At 43.9% G+C, this 25,307-nt stretch overlaps 1 long non-coding RNA gene across 4 annotated transcripts in view; it reads right to left on the bottom strand.

Annotated features, from left to right (window-relative positions):
* The window catches only part of LOC121043711 (uncharacterized), an 83,885-nt gene extending 58,658 nt beyond the window's left edge, over positions 1-25,227 (bottom strand). For 2 of the 4 annotated variants that reach the window (XR_005796989.1, XR_005796992.1), the window contains exons 1-6: positions 23,168-25,227; positions 22,729-22,801; positions 21,628-21,836; positions 20,823-21,278; positions 6,272-6,362; positions 4,892-5,024 (exon numbers count right to left, since the gene is read on the bottom strand). This is a non-coding gene — a long non-coding RNA (uncharacterized LOC121043711). Of the gene's footprint in view, positions 1-4,891; positions 5,025-6,271; positions 6,363-12,651; positions 12,690-20,822; positions 21,279-21,627; positions 21,837-22,728; positions 22,802-23,167 lie in introns of all 4 variants that reach the window. The other 2 variants (XR_005796991.1, XR_005796995.1) reach the window with 2 other exon arrangements.
* Between the last annotated feature and the right edge of the window lie 80 nt (positions 25,228-25,307).

Genomic DNA, 25,307 nt, shown 5'->3' with positions numbered 1-25,307 from the left:
CATAAGAAGTTTTTCTTTGTGCCAATTCACTTTTTTCAGTTACTTACATATATTTTTTCATAATTTCATAAGACCATGTCATATGTTATTGAAAATAAAGAACACAATCCCATCACCCTTACAGGCATCTGTACTTTCAAAGGCTCCATTTCAGTCTCTGTCTACCCAGGCATATTTGAAGGCATCTCTGTTTTCCTTGTCTGGTTTTTGATTTTACATACTACAAACAACTTTCTATGCCTTCACTGCTATTTTTTTTTTTACCAGTTGCAGAACATTCCATTGGGTTACTGCCCCACAGTTTAGCTACACATTCCCCATCACAAAAGCAGCAACTTTTGTCTTGTTCACTGATATATCCCAAACAGTGGGAAACAGCGTTTAGCATGTAATAAGATCTCAGTAAATATTTGTTGAAATGAATGAATGAATGAATGAATGAATGAATGAGACAGGTTGTTTCTAATTTCTTATTGCTATAGGCAGATGCAATAAACATCTTCATGCATACTACATTTGTCTTTAGCTTACTATTTCCCTGATATAATTGTTTCCCTGATATTAGAAACTGCTTCTAACCCATTAATAAAAAATAGTAGCAGCAGCAGCAGCAGTGATTATAATAGCTAACATTTACTGAGCAGTTACTACATGCCAGGCTCTGTGCTAAGAACTTTATACCCAAATTGTCATGGACTCCTTACAACATCCTTATGAGAAAAGTACAAATTACCCTCATTTTACAGATGAAAAAGCAAAAGATTGCTACTTGCCCAAGATCACATAGCTTATGCAGGGCAGAGATGGGATTTGAACTAAGGTCTATCCCACTCCACATTCTGAGGTCTTAACTATAATGACTTATAAGATCAAAGGGTATAAATGAACTTATGACTCTTGGTACATGCCATGCTGCTTTCAGAAAGGACCATGGCCATACACCTTATTTTAAGGTATATCACTTACAAGGTGCATAGACTCCAGTTTTGTTTTTTATTCACTATGACAACCTTTACCTTTCAATTGTAATATTTAGTTCGCTAATATTTAATGTAATAACTGGCTCATTTCTATTCAAATACCCTACCTTACTATTTGTCCAAACTGTTCTGTGTTCCTTTTCTCTTTTTTCTTGCCTTTTTTTTTTTTTTTAACGTTTATTTATTTTTGAGACAGAGAGAGACAGAGCATGAATGGGGAAGGGTCAGAGAGAGAGGGAGACACAGAATCCAAAGCAGGCTCCAGGCTCTGAGCGGTCAGCACAGAGCCTGATGTGGGGCTCGAACTCACGGACCATGAGATCATGACCTGAGCCGAAGTCGGACGCTCAACCGACTGAGCCACCCAGGCGCCCCTCTTTTTTCTTGCCTTTATCCAGATTGGTTTTGTCTCTTTAAATTGCATCTTTCCTTTCTAGTAGCTTGGGGGGGGGGTATATATTCTTTTATTCTTTTTAGAGGTTATCGGAAAAGGGTCTTTATTATAAAATCTCCTGGCATTCAATAAATACAACTATTGGCACATTTTTTTGCTAGATACTCATTAATCAACCTAAATTAAATAATCTCCTAGAGTCCTCTTCTCCCTACACGACATTGTGGGTCATGCAGAATTTCCTATACACAGGTAGTGCCAACTTCTGGCTGTAAAATATTAAGCAGCTCCTGTTGTCCTCAAAGGCATTCAATCCAGTACAAACAAGCAGGTGAATCATTCAATACCCAAAATCAGATGGCCATCAGTGTAAGACACAACCTGAGCACAGGCTGATGGCAGAGATGACCTCAAACCCAGCCCATGCCATAGACAAGCCCAGCCTGCCTCATGCTGCCCTCACAAACCTCAGAAGACCCTTTCTGGGAAATAGCACCATCCTCTAATGATCTGGTCCAAAATATCGTTCATCCTTGCAGAGGATATGGTAACCTTTTAATTATTCATTCGAACTGAGGGCATCCAAATATCCCTTATTCTTGGCTTTGGACTATAGTGTTTGTTTTTTTAACGTTTATTTATTATTGAGAGACAGAGAGAGACAGAGCGTGAGCAGGGGAGGGGCAGAGAGAGAGGGAGACCCAGAATGTGAAGCAGGCTCCAGGCTCTGAGCTGTCGGCACAGAGCCCGACGTGGGGCTCGAACTCATGAACCGCGAGACCATGACCTGAGCTGAAGTCGGATGCTTAACCGACTAAGCCACCCCGGCGCCCCTGGACTATAGTTTTATATTTACATTTGAGATGTTCTCAAACTTTAACAATAAAATGAAGCCATGTTGAAAAGCACTGGAGCAAAATAGGCTTGAAAATAGCCTAAGACTTTCATCCTCCCTCCAACCTGCTGCTAATACATTCAGCGTTTAGGGTGGGGTGCCGGTTGTCTAAGACCTCAGGGTATCTATGCATGCCCTTCAGTAATAAAGTTGTCTAGGAATTCCTAAAAATGATCTCCCTATGACCACAGACACGAAAAGTGAGAATGGAAAACATCTCTAGCCGAGGAAGTGAGCTATTTCTGTTCCTTTAGAGTATGATTTTGAATCTGTTGACAAAGCTTTGCTGTCTTCTCTGGAGTCAGAAAGGTCAGTTTGAGGTTAAGCCCAAGTGAACGGTCCATGATGAAATAAACACAGCACAACCCAGGGCTATGTACAATGTTATTCTTTTACCTTCTTCCTGGAATTTCAGAGGTTGTGCAAATGGAATACAGAAGTGGACAAAATAATGCAACAGTGCAAAATAATACCAGGGGTGAAATCTGCTTACTTGATGATTCAAAGAAATAAAATACACTTTAACTATGGATCTGTCCATCTCTGCTCCCTGCTCCCTGATAAGCGTCCCTTCCCCAAAAAAGAAAATCTTCTACTTTCTCTTATCTTTTCTTCCTTCCCTTAAGATTTTTGTTTCTAAAACTCTTTATCCCTCTCTCTCTTTACTAGATACATACAGAGACAGAAACTTAGGATGTTAGAACTGGGTGGGAGAGCTGAAAAATCAGCAAAGCCAGAGCTACTCAAACTTCTTTTAAACCAAAAGATATGATTATTTATTAAAACTTATTTGTAAGCTATGCTAGCTATGACTATAATAATGCTGTGTAACAAACCACTCCCCAAAACAAAATGCTTTTAACATTTATTCTCATGCTTACAGATTGCAGATTGAGGGTAATAAACGAGTGTAGGTGGGACTCAGGCTATGGTCAGGTTTGGGTCTGCTTCACAACTCTCTCTTTCTTTCTACTGGGACTACCTGTGGGCACATTCTCCTAGTAAATGAAAGAGCACAAGAGGCAAGACGAATCCTGCAAGTACATTTGAAACCTCTACCGATGTCACATCCTCTCATATTCCATTGGTCAGGGTAAATCTCATGGCCAAACCCAAAGTCAGTAGGACAGGAGAGTACAGTCTGCTGTAAGGAAGACAGGGCAGGGAGTGATTGTTAGCTGACCAATAATCCAATCTATCACAGAAACCAAATATATAAAATAGACATAGGTGATTCTTTGCTAGTTGAATGAGGGATGAAGGGAGCCTAGACCCCATCCTGTTCCCCAACTCCAATGTCCCAATGAGTCCTCTGGCAATGCCGGGGACTTCAAAGAACATGGCATGAAATGTGAGGCAAACCCACTCACTTCAGGGACAAGAAAACTGAGGTGCAAACAATTCTAACAACTTGTCTACCATCTGAGAAGTATCAGGCATGAGACCACAAGTGAGAGGACCTTTTCTAGGAGTTTTCAAATCTGATGACAACTGGTCATTTTCCAGTCTCAAGTCATAGCTACAGAGATTACAACAGTTACATAGTTTACGATGTGTGTAAATTGCTTGCAGGTGGAGAAAATGTTCACAAACAAGGTAGCATAGCAAATGAGAAAAAGAGGGAGGGGCGAATACAGTTCTGACTACCAAATCCCAAACTACTCATTTCACAGTACAAAACTCAAAACCAGCTGCTTCCATTCCTGGCTACCCATCCGTGATTTCACATGGGTTAGAGCAATGATGGACAAAATAAGAGAGCACATGGCTGAGTTAAATTCTAAATGCATCTTTGGTGAAGGCAATTCTCAAATTCAAGAATAGAAACTATATGATAATTCTATTTGTTGGTAAATGAAGCCTTCAGAAGCCAGAGTATTAGGAAGAGGGTAGAAGCTTTCCCAGGGCTGTAACTCCTGAGCACTTTGGAGTCACCAAGGGGATTGTCCACCATCTGAGGATTTGGCCACCAAAGAGACCTATAGGTCCAGCTAGAGGATTTAGCAGGAATAGGCGTCAGAAGTAGAGAGTAGGGTCAATACCAAGAAAAGAGCCATTCAAAGAGACACCAGGGCGAGGTCAGAGGCACACCAGAATCCCAAAGAGGGACAGGTGTCTTCAGCCTTACCCAGCCCCTGTGCAAAGTCAAGGATTAGTGGACGAGACGTGAGCCTTCAGTGCTTAGGGGGTAGAGGAGATGCCAAAGACTCCAGCTTCTGAGGATGAGATGAAATGGCCAGGCTATTCCTTGACCTGAGAGTATAAAGGGCTCTGGTGTCCAGTCTTCAGCTGCCCCTTGGCTCAGGTCTGGTTACCCTTGCCTCTCCCCACTTGAAATGTTAAAGGTGAGTGTCATGCACAGGCCATTCTGGGCGATGAAGCTTTTACTCCACCTGAGCTACGTGAGGCCCCCACCATGGTAACCATGTCCCGTGTCACAAGAACTAAACAATGTCCCAGAGTTCCTTCCCTGTATGGCTCTGAATTCAGGCTGGCAACAAGAGAAATCTGCATGAGATCTAGAAAGCAGGGTGAAGCAGTGACCACCCCACTCAGGAGGTCTGATTAGGGCACCAGCCACAGCAGAAGCCCACACAAGCTGTCTCAGACCTGCTGGCTCACCTGGGTGCTGTGGACACTGGCTGGGCCCACAGCATCTCCACTGCCCACTGGGTCTCCTCCAGCTTCTCTGGTTCCTGGCCCAGGTACTTGTGTGGCTCTGCAGTGATGGGCACCCACTTGTCCTGCAGATCACCTGTGTTATCAAGATTGGAGGCGGTGAGAGTGAGAGGCAGGTTCCAGTCTGTTCTTGCTCTCCCCCACTTCATATCCAACTTTCCATCCCACATGCAGGTCCTGCTGACCTGTAGAAACTTTAGGCCCAACATCAGACACAGAGACAACAGCCTTGCATAGACTTTTCCACTGGCTTCCACATTGAGGAAGTCTAATCTCTATAATAAATCCCTTATTCCATGTCACCCAGAGTAGCTCTGCTTTCCTCACCAAAGGCTAACTGATCCAACCAGCTATTGCCATTGCCTCAGCAAATGCAAACAAAGATACTTCTGTTTGGCTCACCATGTGGTTCCTCTGAACAGAACATCGATACTTCCTCCAAGCTTCTGCTTTCTTGACTGAACTTTTGTCACCACCAAACCATTATCACCACCATTATGGTCACCATCACCTCCACCACCTCCAAATGACCGTCGCTGCTACCACCATCACCATCACCACCACTCTTTGTTAGCAGAAAAAGAAGGCATGGATTCAGACAAGACCCCCAGAGCCGCGCTGGGGTGGGAGTGGGGATGCCAACCACCTGGGTGGCAGCACTGACCCAAAACCTGCCCGGGGTTCAGAGACAAAGTGGCCTTGCTTCTGTAGACCTCAAGTTCAGAGCCCCAGAGGAAAGGTTGCCCACTGAGTGAAGGTCAGGACGACAGAAATCCCGTTTGGCCTTCCAAGGACAGGCCAATGAGTTAAAAGAGGTGAGGGTCAGAAATGACCAGGGGAGGGGCGCCTGGGTGGCTCAGTCGGTTAAGCGTCCGACTTCGGCTCAGGTCGTGATCTCATGGTCCGTGAGTTCGAGCCCCGCATCGGGCTCTGTGCGGACAGCTCAGAGCCTGGAGCCTGCTTTGGATTCTGTGTCTCCCTCTCTCTCTGACCCTCCCCTGCTCATGCTCTGTCTCTCTCTGTCTCAAAATAAATACAAACATTAAAAAATTAAAAAAAAAAAAAAAAAAGAAATGACCAGGGGAAGCACCCACAATGACCACTCTTCATGCTTAAGCCAGAGTGGCTCTTAGCCCTCACTGCACATTAGAAGCATCTGGAGAGTTTTAAATGTATTAATCCCCAAGCTCCACACTCAAAACCTCTATTATCTCTTTAACACTCCCAGTTCATCCTGAAGTGTGAAAAGGATTGAGAAGCAATGCATTAAACCAGAACAACACTAAGTTCATGACTTCCTTCCATGTGTGTCCCGGGAGTTACCTCACACTCCGGGATGACTTAGTTGGGCTCTTGAATTAGGTTACTCTGGATGCTAGATGGTGGTAAAGCAGAGGAGAAAAAAGGATCCTCCCTAGAATTGAGAAAAAGATGAGCCTAAGTTTCAATGGAAAATTTACCTGCTTCTTATTCTGGGGTGGAAGAACTAGAGAATTAATCTATAAATTGAAGCAGTAAGAAAAGGAACATAATCCAGAGAAGACCCCTGCAGCTAGAGTAAGGTGCTTATCCTTGTAATTGTCCTTGTCCTCAGCCTCTAGGTGAACTTGACTTATTTTCTACCATGTCCAAGGCTTAAGGTAACAAGAGAATTTATAAGCAACAATAGCAATTGTTAACATTTGCCAAACACTTACCATGTGCCCGGCACCATGCGAAGTTCTTTACGTGGAATAACTCTTTTAATGCTTAAAAAAGTCTATGTGGTGGGTGTTAACATTTTCCCCATCATACAGGTGAACAGAAACTGAGGTACAGAGAGGCCGAAGAAGTTGCCCAAGTTCACACAATTGTCAGAGCTGCGATGGTATCCCAGGAATATTCCTCCAGAGTTCATACTCCTAACACCACACTATACAGCATCTCAGTCCCCACGTGCCCTGGGGTAGGTAATATTCTCCCCACTTTACAGGTGGGGAGACTGAGGTTGAGTAACTTTCTCATGCTGCCACATTTCCCCACTAGCACAGCCTGGACTTGGAACCTCCAAGTAGAATATACCAGAGGGGCTTAGGACAGTTAGGCCCAGAGGCGGGAAGATATCTCTAAATGCCCATCTCTTCCCAACACCACTCCATCCTGCACACTCAGAAGCTACACATGCAATCATCTTTCAAAAGAACTGCATTCAAAAAAATCCACCCACGACCCAAACCAGCACTGGCATGCACGTCGAGTCTGAAAATGGCACGTAAATAGAAGGAAAGGGTGAATCCAGATGCGCTCTAGGTTGGGCAAAACATCTCAAATTATTTGTTTCTAACATTTTGCAATTGGCAAGACCCAAACCACATTTTTCCAAGCATTCTCTTCTCCACCCCAACCCCACCCCCACTGCCCCGCTTTACATTGTAAGCCCGTGTGTATTTCCCCAAAAATGTAATCCATATGTGTCTGATCCGTTTACACTTAACTCATCAACTTGTAGTTTGCTGGGAGTTCTTTGCTGCCCATGAAGCCTTCTGAGACTGTCTGTGAGGCCTTCAAAAGGCTCCTTCAGGCTCTTTTCTTAGAAATAGGAAGCTACATTTAGCTAAGGGCAAGTAGAACTGAAAATGTCAATAGGAAGGAAGAGGTTCTAGGACCAAAAAGTTTATTCTTATTCTCCATAAGGCAGAAAAGCAAGGAGAGGCCCCCGAGGTAGTACATCAAGGTCCTAGAAACTTGCTCTGGTTGGAACACCAAGGCCAGGGTTGGGTCCAATTTTGTTTTCAGCCACATTCACAGTCCCTCTGCTGCCACGGCCCCTACAGTGGCTCTGGAATGTAATGGAGAGCCAGAAGCACATCCCTGACCTGGGTCACCGGTGATCCTGATGGTATCAACTACTTTGGTGGAACTAAACCCCATATACTGGGTTTCTACCTTGGCAGCCAAAGATCTTGCAAGTTCTGTTTTTCTATCTGCCTTAAACACACACACACACATATAGACAACCAACCAAACACTTCTCAAAACAAACCATTACATCTGATATGCTTTAACTCATCCATGTTTTTTGGCTTTAGCAAAAGGTTCTAGTTTGGGGTTTGTTTTTTTTTTAATTGCTTAAGTTCAGCTAACTTGTGTCCTTCGGGAAAACTGATCTATGTAAATGTGATTTAACTAAAGGGGTTTGAGCCATTCACATGTGTTTTACATTTTCTAATCATCCTGAGCTCTGTACATAGTGAGCAGACTGAAAAATGATGGTGGTCTCATTTCAACATCAATTTTTAGCCAATCTATCTCCCAAGAATGCCGAAAGACGGCTGGAGAGAATCTCACTTCCTATTTCCAGACAATCAGAAGCTGATATTTACGGAAACCCTGGAAGTGTGTGAAGTTGATTGGACGGGTAGAAGACTCATCAGAAGACAGCAATTCTTTACAATGTCTACATTCTTAAAATTGGCCAAAACTTCAGCAAAGATTCACTTGAACTATTCTATTTCCCTGATTAAATTCAACAAACATTTAAGAAATGCCTACTGTATTAGTTTTCTATTGTTGCATAACAAATTACCACAACTTTAGTGGCTGAAAACAACATACATTTACTATCTCATAGTTTCCATGGGTCAGGAGTCTGCGTATGGCTAAACTGGGTCTCTGCTCGGGCTCTCATAAGGTTGCAATTAAGGTGTCAGTCAGGCTACATTCCCATCCGGAGGCTTGACTAAGGAACCATCTACTTCCAAGTTCATTTGACTTGTTGGCAGAATTCACTTCCTTGTGGCTACACAGCACAGCTCCCCATATTCTTGAGAGTTGTCGGTCACGAACTGCTCTCAACTCACAGAGGCCACTTCAGGTCCTGGTTGTGTGGGTCCTTGCTCTTAAAACATGGATGTTGACTTCTTCGAATCCAGAAGGGGAATCTTTTCCTTTGGGAAAGTCTAGGCTGGTTTAAAGGTCTTTCACCTGATTAAGACAGGCCCACCAGGATAACCTCCATTTAGGTTAACTCTAAATCGACTGATTTGGAAACTTCAGTATATCTGCAAAATCCCTTTCCTTAATCATATAATGTAACCGAGTCAGGGGAGCAACACCCTTCATATTCACAGGTCCCATTCACATTCAAGGAGGTGTGTATACCAGGAAGGTGGGAAGCTTGGGGGCCTTGGGAATCTTAGAAGACCCTTGTACATATACCTGTACAAGGGCATGGTGATATATAAGTTATGAATCCTACCTTCATGAAACGCATACCCTATTCAGGGCAGTGGATATGCAACAAATAATTACTTCATGAGATATTTTCTGTAATAGAGGGATGTTCTGTGTTCAGAAAAGCACAAAAATGGTCACAGAGAAACTGGGATTTGTGAGATAAATAGGAGTTCAGCAGGCAGGCAAGTATGGGAAAGGGGCATTTACATGGGGTTGGCTTGAAACAATATGGTGTGATTAACAGTTATAAGGAATTGGATTTTGCTAACAGCTAAAGCAAATGTGCTGAGCATTTTTATTTGCTTTATTTTGACTTATCTTCTTAAAATAAAAAGAAAGGAAATGAATTGCTTTAAAGCCTGGCTGATGGACCACACGTATGCGTGTGTGAGATTTGCTGCATGACTCACCTATTTACAGCCACCATGAAAATAAAACCGAGGTGGGAATGTGTAACCAATTCACACTCCAACTGCTATGGGCTGAATGTTTGTGTACCCTCAAAATTCATATATTGATGCCCTAGTCTTGAGCATGATGGTATTTGGAGGTGGGTTCTTTGAGAAGTAATTAAGTCATGAGGGTAGAGCCCTTGTGGTGGGATAATAAAATCTTTTCTCAATAAGAAACATGTGGGGCACTGGGTGGCTCAGTCGGTTAAGCATCTGACTCTTGACTTTGGTTTGGGTCATGACCTCACGATTCGTGGGTCCGAGCCTCAAGCCTGGGATTCTCTCTCTTTCCCTCTCTCTCTGCCCCTCCCCCGTTCACACACGCTCCGGCATGCTCACTCTCGCTCTCACTCTCTCTCTCTCAAAAATAAATAAGCAAACGTTTAAAATTTGAAAAAAATAAAAAGAAAGATGAGCGAAATGATCTCTCCACCATGTGAGGATACAGTGGGAAGGCAGCCATCTGTAAACCAGGAAGAGGGCTCTTGCTAGGACCCAACCATGCTGGCACTGTGATCTGACTCGCAGTCTCCAGAACTGTGAGAATCGAATGTGTGTTGTTGAAGCCACCCAGCCTGGGGTATCTTGTTACGGCAGCCTGAACTGACGAAGGTACCAGCCCTATGAGAAAATATGCTTCTGGGTCCCCTTTGGAACGGGTAGAACTTTTACAGTCAGAAGCTTCCCTTGAATTGGTGTTTCATTCCAGAAAGGTGGATAAGCCCACCCCTACAAACTTAACAACAGGAAAAGCCAAGGAATTTCTGTAGCCCACAGCGCAAAGGACAGCAACTGAGGCTGGCCATGAAGTCAGGCCAATCCCAGCACCTGAGGACCTGTACCCCACATCCTGGTACTTTCACAACTTGAAACAGGATTCACTTCTGAAGCCTGAAGCCTCTGACTCCTCTACCACATTATATAAACGCAGGCCAGAAAGAAAATGCCTCTAAAAAACACAGGAGTTTCTATGTCAACTCCAAAATACCTCCTGAGCCACTAGGAAGATGACAATACTACAGAGGAAACGTAACCATCATGCAGGTGGTTTGATCCACGTGTTTCATTTCCATTGTCAAGTGCAACCGCGGGATACTATTTCCTGGTTACTCGGCACCACTCAGGTTGGTCAGCCTCTCTGCGGCCCTCTAAAAAGCCCTATGGTAGGGACGCCTGGGTGGCTCAGTCGCTTAAGCGTCTGACTTCAGCTCAGGTCTGATCTCATGGTTCATGAGTTCGAGCCCCGTGTTGGGCTCTGTGCTGACAGCTCAGAGCCTGGAGCCTGCTTCGGATCCTGTGTCTCCCTCTCTCTCTGCCCCTCCCCCACTCACACTCTGTGTGTGTGTGTGTGTGTGTGTGTGTGTGTGTGTGTGTGTCTCTCAAAAATAAATAAGTGTTAAAAAAAAAATGTGAAAAGCCCTATGGCAGAGGGAGCTACTGAGATACATTAGGAGATGTGCACTCCAGTTTCAATTCAATGTGTTCTTCCCTATACCCAGGATTGGTGGAGGACAAATTTTCCACTCACAGGGATAAATGGGTTTTCCAGACAACTGAAAATCTTGCTAGCCACAGGATGCTTGCACATTATTGTTTCAATATTGGAAATTCTCCTAAGATACTGGCATATATTAAGAGCACGGGCCCTGGAGCCAGGATGCCTGGGTTTGAATCCCAGCTCCACCACATGCTCACTGTCTGACACTGGGCAAGGGGACTAACTTCTCTGCATCTCCGGGGACGGTCCCTAGTTCATAAATAGTGGTGAGGGTTAAATAAGTTAACTACACAAAGACATTCACGTACCTGGCACATAATAAACATCTCAATAAGTTGTTACTATAAGACAGAATGTACAATATAAAAGATAAGTGAGGCTCTTTCTCAGGGTCATTTTCATAAACACTAAGCAAAATACTATATATATATGTGTACATATTATATATATGTCTGCTCTTGCTAAATATATGTAAATACATACCCATATATAAATATATGCACAAATATATAAAAACATGCCTTTGTGACCCACTGAAACATATTAGGAAGATGACATTTACCCTAAATGGCCTCAGAAGGTGGTTTTTAATGCCTTGTGTTTGTCTTTTTAAAACATTCTTGCCTTCTCTCATTGGTCTCACTGCTAGCCACAGTCATGTCTGGCTGTCTGTCTTCCTCCTCTGAGTTGTTCTATGACTGGGAAACCAGATGACAAAGTTTGCTATAACCGTGAGTAGAAAAAGAGCACAGAGATTTGAACGGCAGTCCTACAGGCTCCTTTATGAACCAAATGTATGGGCTTGAAACTGGGCATTGTGTCATGTATTTTGACTGATCAGAGGATAGCCTCCTGCTTACTTTCTTTCAGGATCTTGAACATATCCTGAATCTGTGGTTTTCAGCCACTCCCAGAGGGCCTTCATGCTCTGTGAGCGCATCTCAGGGGCCTCCTTGGTGGGGGGAGGAAAGAGGCAAAGAGACATTTACCCAGTAAGGCTCCGAGCCCTCCACTCCCACTTCAACCAGACAAGTTCTGATATATGTTTTATGTAATGGAGCTCTGCATACAGGACCATTTGAAAAGAAGGTTCCGCTGCTAAATCCATAAATAAAGTGACAGCTACTGTTCTACAGCCATGTTTGCCAGATAAATGACATCGGGACATACACTCTTTTCTGTATGTTTGAAATATCTCAAATGTAAAAAAAAGAGGGAGAGCCACAAGTCAAACCATCCCTAGGAATTAAGCATAACAAGAATTCATACATGATATATGAGACTAGACAGCTACAGAAAGCATTTCCAAATAAGCCACCATAAGTATGATTTGTAAAAAAAAAAAAATTTAATGAGATTAGGCTAACCTCATGTCTCACCAGAGACTCACCAAGTTAAATGTAAATAAATGTAAAACAAGTTACAATTTTGAGAAATCTAAAATGTTAATGATAGATATATATCGATGTGAGTGAGTTGCATGGTTGGGAAAAGCAGAATAGGTCACAATGATTTGTCAGTGTTTCTCCAGAACTCACCAAAAGAGGCTGACGCCATGTTTCTATTCAGAAAATTCCTTAAAAGTGAAGATGGACACATTAGCATGATGTAATTGACCTTTCAGCAACATCAAACTCCCTCTTGTTCAAACTCTATCCTTGCTAACTGTATCATTTAGGACTGTTTTGGCTGCGAAAAACATAAAACACAAAAGAGACTTTTTTAAAAGCTTAACCAAGATCAAAATGTATTTCTCTCTCACAGTCTGGAGGTAGTTAGCCCTGGGCTGGCACAACACTCTATGATTTCAGGGATCTAGGCTTCTTCTACCTATTGCTCTGCCCCAGGTGGCTTCCATTTTTAAGACCCCTTCTGATCCAAAATGGCTGCTAGAGCTCCAGACATTATGACTGTGTGCCAGACAGCAGGGAGGAGGAAGAAGAGAAGGGAATTGCCCTTCCTTTAAGAAGACTTTTTAAAGTTTCACATACCCCTCCTGTTTACATCATATTGGTCACAACTTAGTAGTAAAACCACACTTAGCTGCACAGCAGGCTGGGAAATGTAGTCTTTATCCCAGACAATTCTGTGTCAAACTAGGCATTCCATTTCTATGAAAAAAAGGGAGAACAGGTACTGGAAGACAATAAAAGTCTCTACCGTGCCAACTCACCTCCTGATTTCTATTTTGACTTCCTAAGTGGACTATTCAACTGAAATAGAGTGGTATCCCCATTATTCACTCTTCCCCCAATTATACTTTCAAAATTAATTTTCAATTCAATGTAATGCCACAAACATTTGTTAAATACCTACTATGACTTATACAATGGAATACTATTCAGCAATAAAAAGGAACCAATTATTAATATATGGAACAACATCAATGAATCTCAAAATGATTATGCTGATTGAAAACAGCCAGACAACAAAGAATAAAAATGTTATATTCCACTTATATAAAATTCTAGAAAATACTAACTAATCTACAATGGCGGAAAGCAGAACCTTGGTTGTCTGGGAACAGTGGGAGGAAGGGAAGAAGAATTGCAAAGGAAACTTTGGGAGCAATGGATATGTTCAGCATTTTGATTGTGGTGATATTTTCATGGGTGTATACACGTATCAAAACTCATCAAATGGAAAACTTTAAAAATGTGCAGTTGATTCTACATCACTTATACTTCAATAAAGCTATAAAACACTTAAAAAAAAAAAAGAATCTATTATATGCCTGACACTATGCTAGGCACTGAGGATACAAAAAAAGCTATGATTTCTGTCCCCAAGTACTCACAGTACAGTACACTGTTTTGATGAATAAAATAGGCTTATGGGTGAAGATGGGGTGAGTGGCTCCCCCAACACCTGATTTAGTCTTCAATAAATGGACAAAAGCAAGGCACTCAGTCTACAACTGAGTATAAGATCCTGTCCCATGTGTCCAATCAACCCCCAGAGCTCAGCCTGAAGCCCATGAGTTTTAACCACTTTATAGTAAGGAGCTATGTACCTGTACATGCCATCCTTTCAATCTATTTCTATATAAGGCTCTGGATACATATAAGGAATAATATTAGTACTTTAAAAGCCCCAAAGTTAATTGTGTCTTTTCTACTTTTAGAAATGAAATCCAAAGGCATGCTTTCTTCACTTTTCACATCTGTGTTGCAGAGCCAGCAAGGATCACATGACAAAGACAAGTAGTTGGCACAAAGGAATCTTTAGAAGGAATAGTCTAGCAAGACAGATATTTGGAAACTGTTTCCAATGACCACGACTTCTCATGTCTTGACATCTCTTGGTGATGCTGTTGTAGTGTGGGTAACATTGCAAGAGTGCAGCGTTAAGGTCTGGAACTGTCAGATGTTGGCTCACGGGCAAATATTATCGATCAAATTCCTTATTTTCTTCTCAATTTTGCACCCCCTAGTTCCTAGGGCTTTTGAAGGTCATTAGGACCTTTCCTTAGAACTGAAAACTATTGCTCCTACCTTTTCTACTTTGAGAAAAAAAAAAAACTCATAAAAGAACAGTGGTTGCCAGGGTTTGGAAGGGGGAATGATAGATGAATAGGACAGGTGAAATAGAGTGGTATACCCATTATTCACTCTTCACACAGAGTACAGAGGATTTTTATGCCAATGAAGATACTCCGTATGATACCATAATGATGGTTACATGTCATTATACACTTGTCCAAATCTATAAATTTTATACTACCAAGAACAAGCTATAAACTATAGACTCTGGGTGATGATGTTGTGGCAATGTAGCTACGTTAGTTGCAACAAATACACCACTCTGGTGTGAGTGTTGGTAATGGGGAAGGCTACACATGTGTTGGGGTAGGGGGTATATGCAAAATCTCTGTACCTCTGTATCAATTTTTTTTGTGAACCTAAAACTGGTCTAAAAATATAAAGTCTGAACAAAAAAATCAACATGCAAAATGGTAATCAACCTCATTAGAGTTGTATAAATTCTAATAAAAAATAAATAAAAGAGAGATTTCTTCCTAACATATTAACTTTTTAATTACAATAATCAAGATACTTCTATACAGTAGGTAGGGGTGTATATTGGCATGTTACTCTGGACAGTAATTTGGCAAGATATACAATGAGCCTTGTGTAAAGTTCCTGACAAGGTATGCATAAAACATTTCCAGAAGATGATACAGTAAAGTGTTAACTGGTCTTTTAAAAAGTTATCAGTTGCTGAGTAGATAGCTTCTTCATTAAAAAAAATAACAAGATTAGATCAATTCACGAGCCATGCCAAATAAAGAAAATTTTCTTCCCATCGTCCATGAGGCCTTTACTGGTGGGGCAGCCCTGAGCAGGGTGTGCCCTACAGAGTCACATCAAATCCTGCCCACAACCCAAAACACCTCCCCCTTCTATCCCTAACCACCCCTAACACTACTGTACTAGTGACCTCTTTAGATTAAGATGCTGAAGCTGAATTGTCCTCTGGGAAAAGAAAGCAAAAATCCAACTGGCCCACACTGCCCAGAAGTCGGGAAGGACAGTGTAAGGCAACCCCATGGGGTTGGTTTGCATGATCACCATGGACCTGGTGGGAAAGCAGCAAAGGACAAGGTGAGATGACTGAGGTGATGACAATGACCTTTGGTTATGGGAAATTTTCTTGAAGGCCAGTACTTCATATTGTAAAAAAACTAATCTGGAGTGAAGCGATGAATTATTCCATACAAAATCACCAAATCTTAATTCTTTTCAAATGTTGATGTGTTCTCAAAGAGCCACAATTCAAAGCACTCCTTTCATTTTTATTCAATCTCCTAATAAAAGCAGACTCCTTGTCCTCATTAATTCAATTTATTGGCACTTGAAATGTATTGACTTACTAGTATATGATTGCCCTAATTTCACTGGAAATTCCAAAGCCAAGGAACTCTGCTGATGAAAATAATCCCTCCCTAACACTTCCTTTCTCACCGGGCACTTCTGTGCATTGAAAACACATTTTCAGTGCTAACTAGGAAGGGCTTTCTTAGTTCATATCACATTAATCTTGCAGCCTTAACATTTTTACTGAAAGTCTGTTTCTTCTACAAGTCCTTTCCCTAAATCACTTTGAGAATGGCCTGAGATACTTCATCAATGAGAAGGCAGATGTGGAAGGAAGGAGAGAGAAATCAGTGACAATCTTCAACGTTTGTTCTCTAATGACAGGCAGCTCCTGAATAGAACGTTTGAATCAACTACTCCCTTCTGAAGCTGATGGGAATTTAATTCTGCCTGCAACAGAAGTCCCTCATCACGATGTGGTTTGCCTGAGCAGATATTTAAGGGCAGGGCGAGGAAGGTTTGGGACAAGGAGATGTCAAATATGGCCATCAAAACCTAACATTGTAAAGCCTACCTGTAAGACACTCATAGCTGCAAGTTGGTGTCAGTTCCAATTCCTAGCATGTCACAGAGGCTTTTACCACATCACCCTCCCAAGTACATCTACAGCTTGCTTTATGCCCTTGGACAAGCCACTGCTCACCTCTGAGTGTCCATTCTCATCCATATCAAGACAAGCCTGGACAAGGGGACAGTCCATTGTAATCTATTCTGTGGCCATGCTTTGTCTTGGTGCCTTAATTCTTCGTGGCATCACTCTTCTTCAGACTCCTCAAGGAAGCATAGTCTGATTTTTTAAAATACCACATCCAAAAGGCAGAGAGAGAACTTCTTCAGGTGCATGTTAAGGGTGGTTCATGGAGAACAGTTGGTGAAAGTCTACTATCTGCTGAACGGATCTTCTAAACACCATCCACGCAGAGTGGCCCAGAGCTGGGGATCAATTTTGCCCCTCAGGGCACATCTGGCAACCTTTGGAGACATTTTTGCCATAACTTGGGTGGGGAGGGGGATATTTTTATCATCTAGTAGGTAGAAGCCAGAGATGAAGCTAAACACCATGCAGTGCACAAGACAGCCACCAACAACAAAGAATTATCCAGCCCAAAGTGTCAACAATACCAAGGTTGAGACCCTTATACCTGGGACCCTGGCGTGGTCCACAGAATCAGTACTATTTGGTGCAGCCAGTTCCCCAGAGTTGATCGTATGCATCTTTTTCCAGCTCCTCATTCGTAAGATAACTTTAGCAGCTTGAAATTGACCATTGGGGGAGTACTTACACCACAGACATCAGCACACTCCACAAAGCAAGGCAATTCTATTTCTGAAAGCCAGCTGTTAGGATAACTTTTTTTTTAATTTATTCTTTTTTTTTTAGTAATCTCTACACCCAACATGGGGCTCAAACTCACGACCCCGAGATCGAGTCGTATGCTCTTCTGACTGAGCCAGTCAGGCGCCCCAGTCTGAGATCCAGCTGTTAAACAGCTGCCAACACACCGCTACTCAGAACCAACACATGATATACCTGATTCAAAACTCAAAGGTGGGGTGCCTAGGTCACTCAGTCAGTCAGTGACTCTTGATTTCAGGTCAGGTCATGATCCTAGGGTCATGAGATCAAGCCGTGCATTGGGCTCTGCACTGAGCATGGAGCCTGCTTGGGATTCTCTCTCTCACTCTCGCTCTCTCTCTCTCTCTCTCTCTCTCTACCCCTCTCATCCTCCCTCCTACCCCCACCCACATTCACATGTGTGTGCGTGCTCTCAAAAGAAAACAAAACAAAACTCAAAAGCACTTTCAGCAAGAAGGCTGCATTGTGGGAAACTGGAGATGATTTTACACATGGGCAAAGAGTCTGACCTCATAGCACCACCATGCCAAGAACAACAAAGAAGAAAGGAACAGTACAAGGAACACTGTGAGCAGGTATTGGAAGTCTCTCATGTCTTGTTGTTTTGTTTGCTTATTCATATACACCCTGCCTTCTTTGGGGAAGCATTTGAGGGGACCATTTAGGGAATAAACAATATGCTTGTTTATTAAAATCCTCAGAAGAGGGGCGCCTAGGTGGCTCAGTCAGTTAAGCATCCGACTTCAGTTCAGGTCATGATCTCGCAGTTTGTGGGTTGGAGACCCGCATCTGGCCCTGTGTTGACAGCTCGGAGTCTGGAGCCTGCTTCAGATGCTCTGTCTCCCACTCTCTCTGCCCCTCACCCACTCATGCTCTGTCTCTCTCACTCTCAAAAATGAATAAATGTTAAAAAACATTTTTTTTAATCCTCAGAAGAAATGTATGATGGAACGATAATAATTCAATACCCTTTATTTTGAAAAAATGGACGTACAAAAATAAAGATCAACACACAACAGGTGCAAAGCCTGAGAAGCAAGCAAGTCGGTTTTTCCAAACTCAGCAAACTGAGAGATGTATTTTCCTGGTGGGTCCTGGAAGTCAGTAAAGCTGGACTCCACTAGATCCCCCCACGAGGGACTCTGGGGCCAACCACTGCGGTTCATAAAGGGCTTCACCCAGACGGTGGACGCCCTACAAAAACTCAAGCCACATTGGAAGGAAACCCTTTCCCGAGTTTGCTCTTTATTGCTGTCTTGATATTTGCCTCTGGTTGCTATGACAAAATCTGGCATTGGAATTTTTCTGGGAACAAATAGGAAATAGTTGTGGGAGGAGATTCAAGACCCAACGCACATTTAGGTTTGGTTATAAACATTCATGGTAAAATACGGCAATGACTCATTAAACCCCCCAAAAAGGAAACCCCAAAATATTTGTAAGCCCCATTCAGCATGACTTTGTTCCAGAGGTGACCAGCTAGAAGCTCTTTGTTCTAGACAAGGTCACCAGCTAAATGAACTCATAGGGGAGACTACTGACCAGTTGAGGTATTGGTCACCCTATGCCAACTCGCCCTCTGCTTTCAGTGTGTTTGGTTTCTGGAGCTGAAAGTGCTAACCCCACACAGTAGAAATTTTCCATTTGCTAGAGTTTAATTCTTTTGTCCAGCCTCACAGAAGAGAAAACCAGGGCTGCAGCCATTTAAGCTCTGGCAGCGAGGGTCTGGGAAATCTTACGAGAGCATTCAGGCCCAGGACCTGCCTTGGATCCAGATGGGCTGGGGGTCTCTTTGTCTTTGTATATGTTTATCTAAGGCTTCTGTATCTAAAATTTTTTTTCTGAATCTCCACTTTTGACCTAAGCCCAATTAATCTCTCGGTTAACATCCACTAACTTGTCTTCTAGAGCCAGCCTTATACGTGAGAAGAGGCACCTGCCACCATACAGAGTGCTGTGAGGAGAGTGTGGAAGCTTCTAGAGCCAGCCTTATACGTGAGAAGAGGCACCTGCCACCATACAGAGTGCTCTGAGGAGAGTGTGGAAGCCCACTTCACCCCATGTGGGCTGGTAGGCACGACCAGGCGTCCATAGCATGGAAGGCTGCCATCAAACACAAAGGATGTGGGGAGATGTACTGAAGAAATACCCTACTGATCCTTCAAATGGCCATCTGGCTCCAACCTATCTTTCCCATCCTATCCCCATATGCTCCCGAATGAGCATACACCACTCCAGATAGGGTCCTATCCCACCACCTCTTCCATCTGCCACAAATGCCTCAGAAATAATGATGAAAACACAGTTCCACATACGGCAATTTTTATCTCTCAGAATTTCTCTAAAGGGAAAACAGATCTATTTGGATGAAATAGTGAAGCAAGCTAGTTGGAGAGGACAGGCAAGATCTCTAGGGTTGTTCCAATAGCAAACAGTGGTCATTGGACTACTATTCATAAAATGAGGACGGAGGGAAAAGCCGAGAGGTGACAGGAGGCTGGGCCTGTGTGGGAGGGACTAAAGGGTATTAACTGTGAGACTATCTAGTGCTTGCCTCTACCTGGCACTGTTCCGACCTCTCTATACGTATCACTCACTTAACGCTACCAACAACCCTAACAAGTAATTAGTAATATTATTCCTATTTCACAGATGGGGAAACAAAGGCCCAGAGTGGTTCAGTAAGTTGCCCCAGGTCACTGGGCTAGGGGACGGCGGAGCGAGTGAGCAACAGTCTGCAGCCTGGCTCCAGAATCCGTGCTTTGAACCCTCTATGCAACTGCCCCGGTGCGTAAGCCTCTGGTCACAGTTAAGGAAGGACAACAAAGCAGGAAGCTACAAGGATTTCACCAAATATAAGAAACCCTACTATTTTATGTATTGCCATGACAATGTGCCAATTATACTATGACACACCATCACAGTAAGGCAGATTCTGACTCAGAGATATCAAATGTTCAAATGTGAAAAAGGTGCATCTTAGATATAAAGTACAGTATTGCAGGGGGATTATACACATGTTTGCTGCAGAGTATGCAGTGACATCTCCTCCATCTCTCCTTGAAATCCCCAGTGAAGCCCACCTTTCTCATTAATGCTCTTGTGGATACAGATTCTTGGGGGGAGGCAGCGGCAGGGAAAACCCGTAAAGATGCCATGTGTGTAGGTGTGTGTGCACTCACGGGCATGCCGCGCAGGTGCACCCACGCCTGCAGGCGTCGGGGAACACATGCAGGGCAAAGGCGAGTTCAAAAGCATCCTGCATTTAGCGACACAAAGAAAATATAGCTTCATTATTTTCTATAATTGATCTAATCTTTTTCCCCGAGCCCTTCACCTTACTATGTAGGGAGGGAAATTAAAACAGCAGCCAGTCCAATCATTTAAACGGTCTCCTAGATATTTCAATCTTGCAGTTTTCCTCCACTTTCCCTTTTCTCTCCAAGGTGGCCCCTGGGGGAAGAGTTTACTTTACCTGGTGCTGGCATGGAAGGGGACGGAGGTCCTCGACCCACATGATTCACACGCGCAGGTCCCTGTGCCATCCTCCGGGTCCTCCCTGGAAGGCCTGCATGCTGAAGTCGGTGGCTGGTAGGGTCTGCTATGGGCGGTCCTTGCAGGGCCCTGCTGCCTGAGCTCCACTCCGTCCTCATAGAAGCCATACACCTCCTGAGGTCCAGCTACGTTTCCCATCTGATCTCCAGCCTGGGAGTCCCCACGGTGGCAACGCCTTGGTAAGTCCGTCAGTTGGGGCTCCTCACGGCACTCGCATCACTCTTGTTCAATGAGCCTCGGTGTGACTGCGGAATCCTTCCCGTCGCCGCTCAATATGTCAGCATATTAAATAAGCTCTCACCATCCTGGATCTACTGGTGATTCCCTAAGAGGCACACCTGTTGGCCATTACCTGCACCCAGGAGAGAGTAATCGCCTGAAGGGGGAACACAAACGTTAGACAGACATGTAATCAGTACTGGCTGAATTAATAAAGATCTTTATCACCTACTGAACATGTGAGCATGGGTCCTAGTCCTAATTCTAGTAAACATTAAACCATCTATCTTCCCTGAGGGAGAGAGGGGAATGCATGCCGCACGCACATGTGCTGGTCGGCTCAGGTCTGCTTCTGACCTCACCCCCGCAAGGATAACCTGACCCAGTGGAAACAAGCGTGGCATATGTGGGTATGTCCGGAGTTTGCCCAGAACTTTGGGCTGCCATGGCTGAGAGGCTGAAGATCTGATACTGAAATCTCATCCATTTCATCTGGATGAACCCACCGAGATGTCAAGACGGAGCTCCAGGCAGCACGTGGTCCCCTCTGTAGACTAGAGCTGCCGGACGTGGAGAAGCCTGTCCGGGCCAGACAGCAGCCCCCGGCTCTTTCTCCACAGTCCGGCTCTTCCTCTTCCCAGAATATCTATCATCCGTCACCTCAACTGACCCTTTCCTCTGTCCAATGAGTGGAGTGTTTGAATTCCACATTTTCCTTTGAAAAAAAAAGAAAAAAACCTTCAGAAGGCCAAAAAAAAAAAAAAAAAAAAAAAAAGAGTGTGAAAGTGAGTTCTAAAAAAGAGGACACAGGGGAGTAGTATTGCCCCCGTCTCTCAGGAAAGAGGGCTCCCTGGACCCTACACCTCCAGCCATCCACTGGCTGTGCCCCTTTTCTGCCCAAGGGGTCCCAAGCCCACTTCCAGAGCCTTCCTACACCCGTTCTCTCAAGAGCAGGCCACATCTCCAGTGCACACACCACTAAGCCCAAGAACCAAGAAGTGGCCAAAGGGTGGCTCTTTGCCACCATCCATCAAGGATGGAGCTTGGACGTGCAGGCTGGGATGTCTACATGTGTGTGCATGCCGCACCTCTCATGAGGGGCTGCCAGGGAAGGGAGGGAGGCCACAGGCAGTGGGTACAGAGTCCACAAGCCCTGAGCCACCGCACTCCTGCATGGCACTCCCGGAGCCTCCAAATTCTTGATTCAAATCTGCCCTCTGTGCAGGTATATTTGCCAACGCAAAAGGATGGAACATAATTTTATTTGTTTGTCAGCTTGATTTATAACTTTTAAATATTTAGACATGGTATGTGAGCCTCCGTTTTTACACCTGCCAAAGCCCCACAAAAGTTAGGGGAGGACCCGGAGAAGGAAGGGATGGGCAACTCTCTACATCAAAGAAGACCAAAATTGTTTCTCTGCTGTGTGGTGCTTAGAATAATAGCACATGGCATATACTCAAATATTTGCTGAAAGAGAAAAGAAGGAAGGAAAGAAGGAGGAGGCAGGGAGAGGGAAAGGAAGGGCTTGGGTTAAAACTTTCACACGTTTGGAGTTTGTTTTACGGAGTCAGGCTGGAAATCAGCTCCTGTCTCTCCCATCCCACCTGCATGTCCTTGGGTAGGTTATTCGACATCTCCAGTCCTCATTCCCTCTTCTGGAAAAAGGGGAAGCCATGCCTATCACAAAGTGCAAACAAATAAATATTAACTACTTACATTATTCTCACCATCAATGTTTATTATATCCTCCATCCCCTTAAACCCATTTAATTTATAAGTCATGTTCTGAGGACCAATTTGTTTCAAAGAATCTCCGGAAGGCTACTTCTACTGATTGATGTGCCCCAGATGGATAGAGAGCTATTTCATGATCCCCATTTCAGCCCCACCAACATCCTCAAATGCCCCTCAACCACCAGAGCAGACGTTGCTGGTGCCCCATCCATATCCCTGGGCACATATGCTCTCACTACTCGGCAGCCTGACTTCCAGCTGCCAGCCCCAGAATTACTTTGCATAAAGGCATCCTCTTCCAGGCCCTACTTGGCCACTCGAATGGCAGGACAGAAGTGCCGTAGAATTAACGTCCAAGATGCAGCCTTCAACCAACATCGGATGGGAACTTAAATGTCCCAGCTCTGTCACTCCTGCGGAAGATAACTCCAGGGTGCACAGTCTATACTGAATCCCAGCAGGGTCACAAGATAGTTGCTCTTGGTGGTAACTTGCTGGATAATAATTCCTTTGGTTGCTACACAAAAACATACGAGTACGCCCACGCCAGTTACTATGCCCAGTGAATGTGCCTTCTAATCGCCCAGCGCTCATGCCTTCGCACTCGTTAAACATTTTGAAAACCACACTTCGCATTTAACCAATAAGCTGCCCCCACACGTGCTTCTTGAAAAACATCAACATTCTATAAAACGAGATCCAGCGGCAATTTCACCTAAGAAACTAATAAATATTTACTCTTCCCTCCTTCCTACAATGTGGCATTAAAATTCAACAGTTAAGTGGAAGAGAACAGACAATAAAAGATCATTCAATGCTTCCACCCACATACAAAAGCCAGCAAACGCCACGGGTTTTGTTGTTAGTTTTGGAAATTTCCCCATATGTCTAAGTGAGGACCATGACCCCACACAGTCTATCAAATAGGGCATCCGCTCAAATGTACTTTTGTACTTGGCAGTGACCTCAGGGCTTGACAAATATGTTGTCTCTGTGTTTTTATTTATTGTCCCAATCCTTTGGATGGCAACACATTCTGAGGTTAAAACAAATGTATTAAGATCCCAATATGAATGGCACATAACAAAAAAAATGACCTAGATCTAGATGGGTGAATGCCAATCCAAACAGTGGCTAAACTAGGCAGCTGTTTGCAGTTAGGTCCAATTAACACGTTTTAAACACGGCAGTGCTGGGAACCTCTTTGAAGTGTGTGGCTGGTAAAGGTTTTTCTTGAAAGGGGTTTCCTGGTGGGAACCAGTCAAAACCCACAGATGAACAACTCAACTTGCCCTTTTGACTTACGTGCCTTGTAGAGTTCACAGTGTTAGAGTTCATTTTCCCCAGGTATGTGTATAAATACTTCAAACATGTAATGAAACGTCTGGGAAGGTGTCTTTCCTGAAAGAACATTTTCAAGCCAGGGGGAGGAAAGCAAGGGCAGGGCTCCTGCATTCTAATTTGCAGTCTGTCGAACCGCCAATCTCTACTGGAAACATAAATCGCAAAATGTTTATGTAATAAGCATATGAGGGCATTGTCTGCCTTGAAATAAAAACTCCATGAGGGCAAGAACTTTGTCTCGTTCATCACCGTATCCGTAGCGCCTAGACTGACGCACAGCAGGCTTACGACAGGCACTAGTTGAATGAGTGGATGGGTGGATGCATACCAAGCGAACAAACAAATGCATGGATGAAGTAATAAAGTGAATTAATTCTACATACGTTTGGAAAACCATAAGCTAAAGTCCCTAACCCACATGTGTGTGACACAAAGGCACCACACACTCAGAGAAAGGGAGAGGACTGTCTTAATTCTCCTAATTATTTTGCTGGTGCTGCCTATTTGGGAATAATTTGGGACTTAAACCTCAGCTTCATTTTTCATATCTGACAAAAAACTGAAGAATGGCGCCTGGTTTATTTATTAAGGAAGCACTCAGTAAGTATTCGAGGACTAGTGAGTGACAAAACTAAATGGCGTTTGGTTCCGTAGTCCCGGACCAGAAGAGGCCCTGACATCGCAGTGCTCCATTCCTTGTGTGGTTCCTGAGCCTTGTTCACTGTCCTTCCCACATGACCTTCTCATCCGCAGACACGAGGACCAGCCACACAAGAGAGCTTTGGAAGAAGAGGTAGGGAGACGTCTTCTCTCCCTCCAGTCCTGTATCTGAGACAGAAGGGTCTGTGGCTTTGTTACAAGTGAGGCAGACAGGAGATGCTCTGTAATCAGTGGGAGATCTGCTAGGAGAACGGGTTCTAAAGCTGGGCTGCCCATTAAAAATGCAGATTCCTGGGGCACCTGGGAGGCTCAGCCGAGGCCACCGACTTCAGCTCAGTTCATGATCTCGTGTTTGGTGAGTTCGAGCCCCACATCTGTGCTGACAGCTCAGAGCCTGGAGCCTGCTTTGGATTCTGTCTCCCCCTCTCTCTGCCCCTCCCCTGCT

This window comes from Herpailurus yagouaroundi, unplaced genomic scaffold, assembly GCF_014898765.1.
Source record: "Herpailurus yagouaroundi ecotype Mexico unplaced genomic scaffold, PumYag 29, whole genome shotgun sequence".
NCBI classification, from domain to species: domain Eukaryota; kingdom Metazoa; phylum Chordata; class Mammalia; order Carnivora; family Felidae; genus Herpailurus; species Herpailurus yagouaroundi.
The sequence above is the reverse complement of the archived record's forward strand: the minus strand, read 5'-3'. Positions and strand labels throughout refer to the sequence as shown.